The 10,538-nt window shown below is 39.7% G+C and overlaps 1 protein-coding gene across 5 annotated transcripts in view; it reads left to right on the top strand.

The window, feature by feature from the left end:
- Window positions 1-1,478: 1,478 nt before the first annotated feature.
- LOC115196775 (myocyte-specific enhancer factor 2A) overlaps window positions 1,479-10,538 on the top strand; it is a 96,946-nt gene continuing 87,886 nt past the window's right edge. For 2 of the 5 annotated variants that reach the window (XM_029757671.1, XM_029757672.1), the window contains exons 1-2: window positions 4,830-5,012; window positions 7,624-7,759. The gene's annotated coding sequence lies outside the window, so the exon portion shown is untranslated. Of the gene's footprint in view, window positions 1,740-4,829; window positions 5,013-7,623; window positions 7,760-10,538 lie in introns of those variants that run through there. The other 3 variants (XM_029757674.1, XM_029757675.1, XM_029757673.1) reach the window with 2 other exon arrangements.

Genomic DNA, 10,538 nt, shown 5'->3' with positions numbered 1-10,538 from the left:
TGTTGAACATTTCAAATCAAGTTTCAAGACAATGTATTGTATGTGGTTTGTTGACTGTCTCTGCCCCATGACTGGATTTGGAGAGTGCCCCCATTGAAAAAGCAGAGATTGAAGAGTCAGGGATTAGAGAGGGGCGCTGAGGGCTTTTTAGAGGGGCTGTTTTAATGAGCCTCAGATAAGTGTTATTTCAGAGCTGCATGGCCAGACCAAGGTCTCTGAAAATTGTGTGACACAGGGAACTTTGTGGTGTCCTAATTTACAAAGTAAACATCTATTTCTTTCTTCAATATCATATACCAGATCAAACTGGACTCGAATGTACTGTCTGAGGGGTATTTTCTTCAATCCATTTTTTAATTGGAAGGAAGGTCTCTGGAGCTATTTGTGGTCTGGTGCAAAGTTGGAAATGCCAGCTGTCTCCCATCAGAGCTCTGATGGAACCAGTTGTTATCTTTTGTGTTACTGCGACTTAATATTCATGCCAAATATATGATTTGTTATTAATACGTAATTCATACATATCAATTTTATAATAGAAATGTAACTTTGTTTACAGACTTTTTTCATACTTCATGATAATATGCTTCCTGTGGAAGAACCGACTGAGTTGAAAGGTGTAGAGGATGAAGGATCTGTTTCCTGAACCTTACATTAAAAGTACTGTAAATCATGTTTATGGGTAATTTTATTGACCAAATAGCGTTTAATCATCAGCTCATGAATACACTAGAGCCACTTTTTATCAGGAAAAGTCATTTTTACTTGATAAGTCATGATGTTTGCCCATTGAGTGTACAAAACATTAGGAACACTTTCCTAATATTGAGTTGCACTCCCTTTTGAGACCAGACTCAATAAGTTGGGGCACGGACTAGAAGGTGTCAAAGGCGTTCCACAGGGATGCTGGCCGATGTTGACTCAAATGCTTCCCACAGTTGTGTCGAGTTGGCTGGATGTCCTATGGGTGGTGGTCCATTATTGATACACACGGGAAACCGTTGAGGGTGAAAAATCCAGCAGGGTTGCAGGTTTTTACACACACAAACTGGTGTGCCTGCACGTACTACTGTACCATACCCAGTTCAAAGGCACTTAAATCGTTTGTCTTGCCCATTCACCCTCTGAATGGCACATACACAATCCATGTCTCTGTCTCAAGTCTTAAAGATCCTTCTTTATCCTGTCTCCTCCCCTTCATCTACACTGATTGAAGTGGATTTAACAGGTGACATCAATAAGGGATCATAGCTTTCACCTGGATTCACCTGGTCAGTCTATGCCATTTAAAGAGCAATATTTTGTACGCTCAGTGTATATGAATCACAATAACACAATAAGGAAAACCTCCTAACACCTTCTGTGCCCATGACTGACAGCTGCGGCTGGTCCAGAGAGCCCCTGAGCCAATCCCTGTCACACAACGCATGCCTGGCATGTCTGCGTCCATCTGGGGTCCTACCCTTCAAACTGCTGTTGCCCCACTCCCTCCCGGCAGAAAGACCAAGGGACAGGAGGAGGCAGAGGGTGTGAAGTCAGGCCTCTCAGGGGCAAGAAGGAAAGCATCCAAAGCCAGCTGGTCTGGCTTTGAAGTACAAGAGAGAGAACGAGTGATTCAAAGAAGAGAGACCGAAAGATAAAGAGAGGAAACAAGAGATATAGAAAGTGAATCCTTGCAGGAAAAAACCTGAAGACCCTTTACAGCAGGTTCTGTGAAGGCATTTGTGCAACAACTCAAACAGGTGAGACACACAGTGACATAGGCCTTTGTGTTACACAAAGGGTGGGGGGTGTCATGAGTGGCATCTCGGTCTTGACTTATGGAAGAGGAAGGTTGGCTATGAGAAGTGTTACCCAGGCAAGGAGCATTGATGTGGACGCAACAGTACTATTTCGTAGGGGATGAAAGCAATGATGGGTGAGCAACAGCTCTTTCTACTGAGAGGTCCTTCCCCTGAAACTCTTTAACTCACAAACAAACATGGTGATCATAAGATAGTTATATTTATTGTTATGCCTCAATCATGTGTTGAAATGCTGAACTGTGACTTCACACAATGATGTAAATCTTAGTTGATGTGTTAAGGATTTATAACCTGGTTGATGATATTTATAGAATCAAAGAAAAAACGATTTGAAATTGGTGATATGCGTAGTTAAATCAATTGTTATAACATGTTATTGCATGAACACACTGTGAAAGTCTATAGCATGTTATAGCATAAACACACTCTTATAGAGTACATACAAAAATATACAAATTCACTTACACAAACTTAGTTTTCTAATAACTTTGAGGTCAACAAAACTTTTAGTAAATTATGCTGAACAAAAATATGAACACAACATGCAACAATTTCAACGATTGTACAGAGTTACAGTTCATATAATGAAATCAGTCAATTGAAATAAATTAATCAGGCCCTAATCTATGGATTTCACATTACTGGGCAAGGGCGCAGCCATGGGTGGGCCTGGGAGGTCATAGGCCCACCCACTTGGAAGCCATGCCCACCCACTGGAAGCCAGGCCCAGCCAATCAGAATTTGTTTTTCTCCACTAAAAGGCTTTATTACAGACAGAAATACTCCTCAGTTTCATCAGCTGTCTGGGTGGCTGGTCTCAGACAATTACGCAGATGAAGAAGATGGATGTGGAGGTCCTGGGCTGGTCCTGGTCTGCGGTTGTGAGGCTGGTTGGAAGTACTGCCAAATTCTCGAAAATGACGTTGGAGGCGGCTTATGGTAGAGAAATGAACAAAAATGATCTGCCAACTGTTCTATATGCTTTCTTATCAAGCTGGGGCCGTGGAGGAATACACTTTTTCTCCATTAATATCACCAGTAACTGTGTATATGGTGAGGTTTTCAGGGGTACATGGGAAGGTTTTCAGGGGTACATGGGGATGTTGACAGGGGTACATGGGAAGGTTGACAGGGTACATGGGAAAATGTTCAGGGGTACATGGGGAGGTTGGCAGGGGTATATAGGTAGGTTTTCAGGGGTACCGTATATGGGGAGGTTTTCTGGTATGGGGAGATTTTCATGGTTATATGGGATGGTTGTCAGGGGTACATGGGGAGGTTTTCAGGGTTATAAGGGAAGGTTGTCAAGGGTACATGGGGAGGTTTTCAGGGGAACATGGTGAGGTTTTCAGTGGACTGGGGCTAACAAGTGTTTGTGAAACAGATCTACAGAATATGCCTCGCCCTGGCAGGACTATTTTTTGCAGATGACTTGTGCTTTGTCAGGACCAAAGTGGAGCTACGGAAAGGGATTAATAAACCCACTAAAATCAATGATAGTACAGCCATAGGAACAATCTAATGCGGGATTAAGGAGAGCTTAATTTGAAGGATTCATTACTGTGACACAGTTGCTGGATTTTGGAGATCGAACATTCCTGGGATGTAACTGTGTCTGTAAAGGCAGGTCTACTGTGTAGTGTACACACCCTGTTTCCATGCAGTCACTTGGTGCTGCTCACTTGTGCTCCTAACACACACACTAGTCTGACAGAAGGCCAGTATTTTCCTGATTCCTGTATACAGTCATTTTATAGAAAAGCAAGAATTTTATACCCCAAATACATTGAGGGTTGTTCATCTAATGAGTGATGGCAATGGACATCCAAATGTTATTATTTATTTATTTATTAACCTCATGGGTTAAACTTTATAACATTCATGAATAGTCTTCAATAAACTATACTAAATCTATAAACTATGAATAACCTAACTTACTAATAAATAATAACTTAATTATTTGTAACATGTAATCATGTATAAAGGTTTTATAAACATTGAATAATTCATAATGGCTTATGAAACTGATGATAGTGTTAACCAGCTCATAACAGTGTGTGCAGACTGTGCAAATAGAAATAGTGCCAGATCATTTATTTATTTTATAGGTGTTTCCTAAACCCATTCTGGTAAGGTGCAAATTCAAAATCTCATCAAAAATGGTCAAATTACAGTAGTGTCACTTTATTTCCACATGCACCTGTTCCTTTAAATCCTGGTAAAAACAATGTGAGCCCCGCACCACTCCTCTTCCTCAGATCCTGCACTTACACGTGACTTTGCCACATGCCAGCTATTCAGAGCCCACCTCCCTTCTGTAATTGGTTACTGACCAGCCGCTGAGTATTTCAATTGGATCAGAAACATGTCCTTTCAAAATCAATGTTCCTGAGTTGCTGTTGTCTTTGAGAGATATGACGTCAATCGTAGGGAGTGAAGTGAATCAAGCCAACAATCATAATTAGCAGTCATAATTATTTTTATTTTATTGCTGAGATTTCAATTTATATCGTCATTTGAATGAATTTGAGTGTAGTTGCTGCCACATTTACACTATGTCAATCACTTACAATGTAAGATAGCCTACATTGTTGTATTACACTTCCTATGTCTCGCTAACTTACTTGCCTGTTGCTCAGACACAGATGTAGCAGTTAAAACTTGACAATGGAATACAAGGGCGGGGGTGCTATGTTGACACCAAGACTTCCAAGCATCATGTAGCAAGAATGCAATTACTATGTTATTATCATTGTAAATTGGATACAAACCATATAAAGTTTACCAAACTGTAAATAGCATACATAGGCTCGGCCTATACGAGTAACGTAGAGCACATCTTACTAAACATGTCATCAGGTAGCCTACATCATGCCTTCGCCCACTGTCATTTTGACATTCTATTTCACTGTAAAAGTCACATTTATCGAGGTATATAGGTAGCCTACGATGAAAGTTAAACAAGTTTGGGTATAGTTTTTGGAAGATAGACATGAGCGGGAGGAGGTTGATTTCTAACTCGTCTGGTGTTCGTCAGATACGGGGAGGAGTCTCGCTGACAAGAAACGGGCTCTACTGAGTTTGGCTGCTCCCTAAAATAGCAGTTGTGTGTAAATGTGACTGAAATTACGTTAATGTCACACGCACACGGTATCCATTGGAGGCTCTGATATAGAGTATCTATATACAGCGAGGGACTTGAGAGACAAGGTGAGTAATAAAAATAGCAACAATATTGCACTCGTGTGAGAGAGAAAGCGCAAGAGGGAGACGTAGAGTGAAAAGCCATCCCATACCGTAGCGCTATTATATTATGTCAGTTTCTGTGTCTATGCTGGATAAAAACATTTTTATTTGTATGCCTATGAAAAGGCTACAGTTATTTAATATTCATATTGATCGTATGAACGTGCGTCTTTGTGCTTATTGACCCAATAGACTAAGTGAAGAGTTCCGCTATCTTTATCTTATTTAATTTGATAGTTTACGGTTCATTTCATAAACTTTTTCAGAGTCTGTCATTTTAAGGATATTTCTTAGAATAATAGCTTTTATCAATCGTCTTGAATTACTAATGGCTATGACTTTACTGGAACTTATTTACAGTGGCTACAATAAGCTATCATGGAGAGGCGCAATATCAGTTGACAGTATCGGGGACTTCTCAGACAACGGGAGGCATACCTTTGCTAATACAATTTAACTTTGTTTTGTATTACCGACATGAAACATTTATTTTACATTCACATAAATGCCATCACATCATCACCATAGTCAACATGCTATCAAATGACTGTTTGGCTTTTGAATACATGGATTGCTCTGAAATCCATTCTACATTTCTGTGCATTCTATAATTGCATGACGTACACTATAATGGCCAGATGATTTAGATGTCTGAACCACTAAAGATTGTGCGATTAGAAGTAGGGATATTGCCTATACTGTAAACTCGAATGCATTTTCTTGGTTGTGGACCTGTAGATTTTCTTATTTTAATAGGTGAAACAATACCAACTAGTAGCCTAAGCATGCAATGACATTGTTATAATCAAAGAATATCATCCTACGTTGCAAGTGTCCGTTTGTTAGTAATATGCTTTGTATTGAAGTCCTGAAAGGGTTCTGGTCAGCTAATGGTTACTCTGCATTTACACCTCTGCTGTGGAGAAATGTGTGTTTTCCACCATTGTCTCTCTACTCTCCTGATATTGATTGCACAATTAAGGTGAAAATCTATGTTGTGTAGGACAGGCCTATACACGTAATCTGAATGTAGGTTTTGTCTCTCACTCCTGGCTGAATTAAGCTTCCTCTGAGTGAAGAATCAACTAAATTATACAGCAACACTCCACAATGGAATAAGTCCCTGCACCTGTTTGTAGGTTTTCATATCTAATTACAAGCTTGATGGGAGGCAGTCAGGTCATGGTGAATAGTTAGAAGGACCTCAACATGTGTGTCTGCTCTACTGACAGATTTATAGCAGGTAGGAAGGAGGCATTTATTTGTCTTGATAATTTATCTGCCATTGAAAATGACCATAAATAGTTACCAGAAAGTGAACGTTCAACATTATAATAAATTACACTCTGCTCATTTAACATATTTGTTTAGTCCACACGCCACATTGTACCTGTCAGTGTAAATTGAGATTTCTTTGTTTGTACGAATTGTACATTTTGAACTTGTTAATGAAACATAGTGTTTTGTAAACTCACAAACTGAGAAAGTAAAATAATAAACCTGTCCTTAGTATAGTAGATAATTAACTGTCTCAGTCAGTTTAAGGACAAACGGTTATGGCTTATTCACTTAACCCCATTGTTTATAAATCCAGATGAAGGTAAAGAGTGTGTTTGGCTGAGACTGACTGATAAATGTCTAACGTTCTCTATGGTTTCCCCAACCATGAGCTATTCCTGGCTTGGCACTAAATGAAAATAGCAAAGTTTTTCAGGGACAGCCGTCTTGGCAGCAATATAAAGGCATATCTGTGTGTATTTTTATTGAGTATCTATTTTGGTCCAATCTGGAGGAGTCCCCCCCCCCCCCATTGCATTTACATTACTTCCCCAGCAGACCGATAGTGACTATTAATGCAGAGCAAAGTACCCTCCAATCCGCCAACGTTAGGTTCTGAGACGCCCAAGACTTAACCAATAATGAGGCCCTGTTGCTCCTGATGCACTTCATGTGACCTCTTATGTCTAGGGTGTGGATGAGTTGCATATAGCAAGTCAGACAGCTTCGCCCTATCTTACAGAAAAGTGTTGTGTTGAAGTAGAGTAAACATATTTAAGAACATGCAATATGCTACTGCAATCACTCATAGGATATACTTGTCTGTAATCGTCTACTGCAACATAAGCTGCATTTTTACGCTCTAGTGTTATATCAGGGTGCAGTAGAGCAAGTTATCAAATGAATTTGACCTTTATCAGGTCAAATGAATTTTACTTTTACCATATTACATCATGGGTGTGTTTAGGCCTAAATGTCTCTCTATAAATCGATAGATGTGTAAATACAGTCTTTGGTTTGAGTGGAGAAAGTTGACCCAGGTAAAAGGGATCAGTTCTGAGGTGGTGATTGGTGCGAGAAGTGTGGGTCTGGAGGGTCTCCCACAACACTCCTCTTCATAGCACTAGAATATCACAGTCTGGTCTCAGCTCCTTCCAGGAGACACACAGGAGAAATGTGGAGTGTGTGGGCGAGTCTGATCTGCAATTAACGCTGGTTGTCAGAAAAAGAATGCTGCCGTTTACACCATGCCTCTGAATCACTGAGTGAAACACTTTCTCTCCTCTCCCCCTCCCAGGACATTTTTCCCAAGGAGGAGAAATCTGCAGGAAGCTTAACGCGAGTGAGGGAAGCATTGAAGGCTAAAAGAAGAGACAGACAGGAGCTGGATATTCTTGGTCCGATAAAGAGGTTATCACTGCTTTGATAGTTGGGTGAGCCACATGTTCTTTTCCCCCTCTTTCTTGTTTACCTGTTTATTTACTCTGCTGTTTATTTATGTTTGATATACTTACTTTTGATTGTAATTGCCATGTATCTCCATTCATGTTTTATGTTTTATTTGGTCCTTTTGGTTAATCTCTTTATATAAATTGGGGGGAAATCATTAAGACCATCTGGTTACATGAGAGTTTTAGCTGTACATGGATTTTGTAGTGTTCACCATGTTACATCAGTGTACTGTAGGCACAGCACTTCCCCTACTGTACACTGGAGAGTTGAACTGTGTCAACTGCAGCTGGCTCACAGGCACAGATTTATAGCAAATGGCATAGCCTTTGTTTGAGAGTTCTACAAGACAAACTAATTGTTTGTTAAAAAGAGCCAGTGGCTAACATGATGAACTATTTTAATCTTCTTTAGATAGATCGATAAAATAACAAAGAAGACAAGCAAAGAAGAAAGGTTGTGTATTACACAACCTCGAGACAAAAAAAAGTATCTGCAAAGGCCATGATATAAACTTTTTTCATCAAAGTATGTGTGTATATTAGTAGTTGTTTCACTGTTACTCTCTCATTATTCCCTAGAGTGACTGTGACCTTATGTAGCAAGTCCTCTCTTCTTCTCAATGTTAGGTGTGAGGGCACTTTGGCTATTACGTTAAAGATATTTCTCAGCTCAACAACAGGGAGAAACTACGCTTGTTCTCTATGTCCACTTTGCTTCGTTGTTTTTGTAACAAAGCTCTTTGCGCATGCTCTCTGCAACATGATTCATTGTTTTTTGGAGCTCCATCATCGAACTGGAGATTCCAGCATTCTCCCGTGAGACCTGGAGGCAGGATGCAGAATCTTGAGCCCTGCAGATAATGTTTTAGGCCATATTTTGCTTGTGTACTCACTAGACTCTCAGTTCTAAAGGAACGCTTCCTAAGTACCTTTAATAAATAAAAGGGTATAAATGAAGTTCTTCTATCCCAGATTGACCAAACCATGAATAGCTGTATAACCCAGAGGAATGCACAGTGTCCTAGCGGGGTTACCCAACCCCACAATCCAACTCAACAGAGAGCTGAGCTCCAAACCCAGAAACCCCTGGCTGCCTCCTGTCTCACCACCAGGCCACAGAGCCTCACCTTTGATGCTAAATGCGTTAGTTACCCCAGGATACCAGCCAGTGACATGTTTGACAAACACACAAAATCATCATTTAAAATGTGTATCAAAATATTTGCTCCTTGTTAGTTTTTTCTCTCTCCTTCAATCTCACAAAACTGAGTCTGTGTTATTGTGCAAATATGTTTCTGTGGAGTGTGCCAAATCAAACCGTCTATCATGTTTTAATGCAGCACAGTTGTAACTTTATTAGGCAGGCCCTTAACGTGCTATAATGATGACTTCCAAACCTTTAGCCTGGGGATCAGGGACCAGCCCTGGCACAGGCTAGTATACCACATGTACACGTCTTAAATACGGCTTACTTTCCTACATGGCAGTGTGGTTTCCAAGTTAATGTAATTATAATATTTATCAAATCATATTCAAACACTTATTATGCAGAATTCATATATTTTTTAAGAAAAGGCTCATATATATATATATATATATATATATATATATATATATATACACACACACACACACACACACACACACACACACACACACACACACACACACACACACACACACACACACACACACACACACACACACACATACACACACACACACACACACACACACACACAGTCAAACGTTTGGACACACCTACTCATTCAAGGGTTTTTCTTTATTTTTGCTAATTTTCTACATTGTAGAATAATAGTGAAGACATCAAAACTTTAAGGAATACCTGGGATAGGATAAAGTAATCCTTCTAACCCACCCCCCCAAAAAGATGTACTATTGTAAAGTGGTTGTTCCACTGGATATCATAAGGTGAATACACCAATTTGTAAGTCGCTCTGGATAAGAGCGTCTGCTAAATGACGTAAATGTAAATGTAAATGTATGAAATAACACATATGGAATCATGTAGTAACCAAAAAAGTGTTAAACAAATCAAAATATATGTTATATTCTTCAAAGTAGCCACCCTTTGCCTTGATGACAGCTTTGCACACTCTTGGAATTCTCTCAACCAACTTCACCTGAAATGCTTTTCCAACAGTCTTGAAGGAGGTCCCACATATGCTGAGCACTTGTTGGCTGCTTTTCCTTCACTCTGCGGTCCAACTCATCCCAAACCATCTCAATTGGGTTGAGGTCGGGTGATTGTGGAGGCCAGGTCATCTGATGCAGCACTCCATCACTCCATCACTCTTCTTCTTTACCTGGCCTCCACAATCACCCGACCTGAACCCAACTGAGAGGTTTTTTTGTCTGGTACTGTATACATACTCGTATATAAATATATAAATATACAGTTGATGTCGGAAGTTTAAATACACTTAGGTTTGAGTCATTAAAACTCGTTTTTCAACCACTCCACAAATGTCTTGTTTATTAACAAACTATAGTTTTGGCAAGTCGGTTAGGACATCTACTCTGTGCATGACACAAGTAATTTTTCCAACAATTGTTTACAGACAGATTATTTCACTTATAATTCACTGTATCACAATTCTAGTGGGTCAGAAGTTTACATACACTAAGTTGACTGTGCCTTTAAACAGCTTGGAAAATTCCATAAAATGATATCCTGGCTTTAGAAGCTTCTGATAGGCTAATTGACATCTTTGAGTCAATTGGAGGTGTACCTATGGAT

This window comes from Salmo trutta, chromosome 7 (genome assembly GCF_901001165.1).
Source record: "Salmo trutta chromosome 7, fSalTru1.1, whole genome shotgun sequence".
In the NCBI taxonomy this organism is placed as follows: domain Eukaryota; kingdom Metazoa; phylum Chordata; class Actinopteri; order Salmoniformes; family Salmonidae; genus Salmo; species Salmo trutta.
The sequence above is the reverse complement of the archived record's forward strand: the minus strand, read 5'-3'. Positions and strand labels throughout refer to the sequence as shown.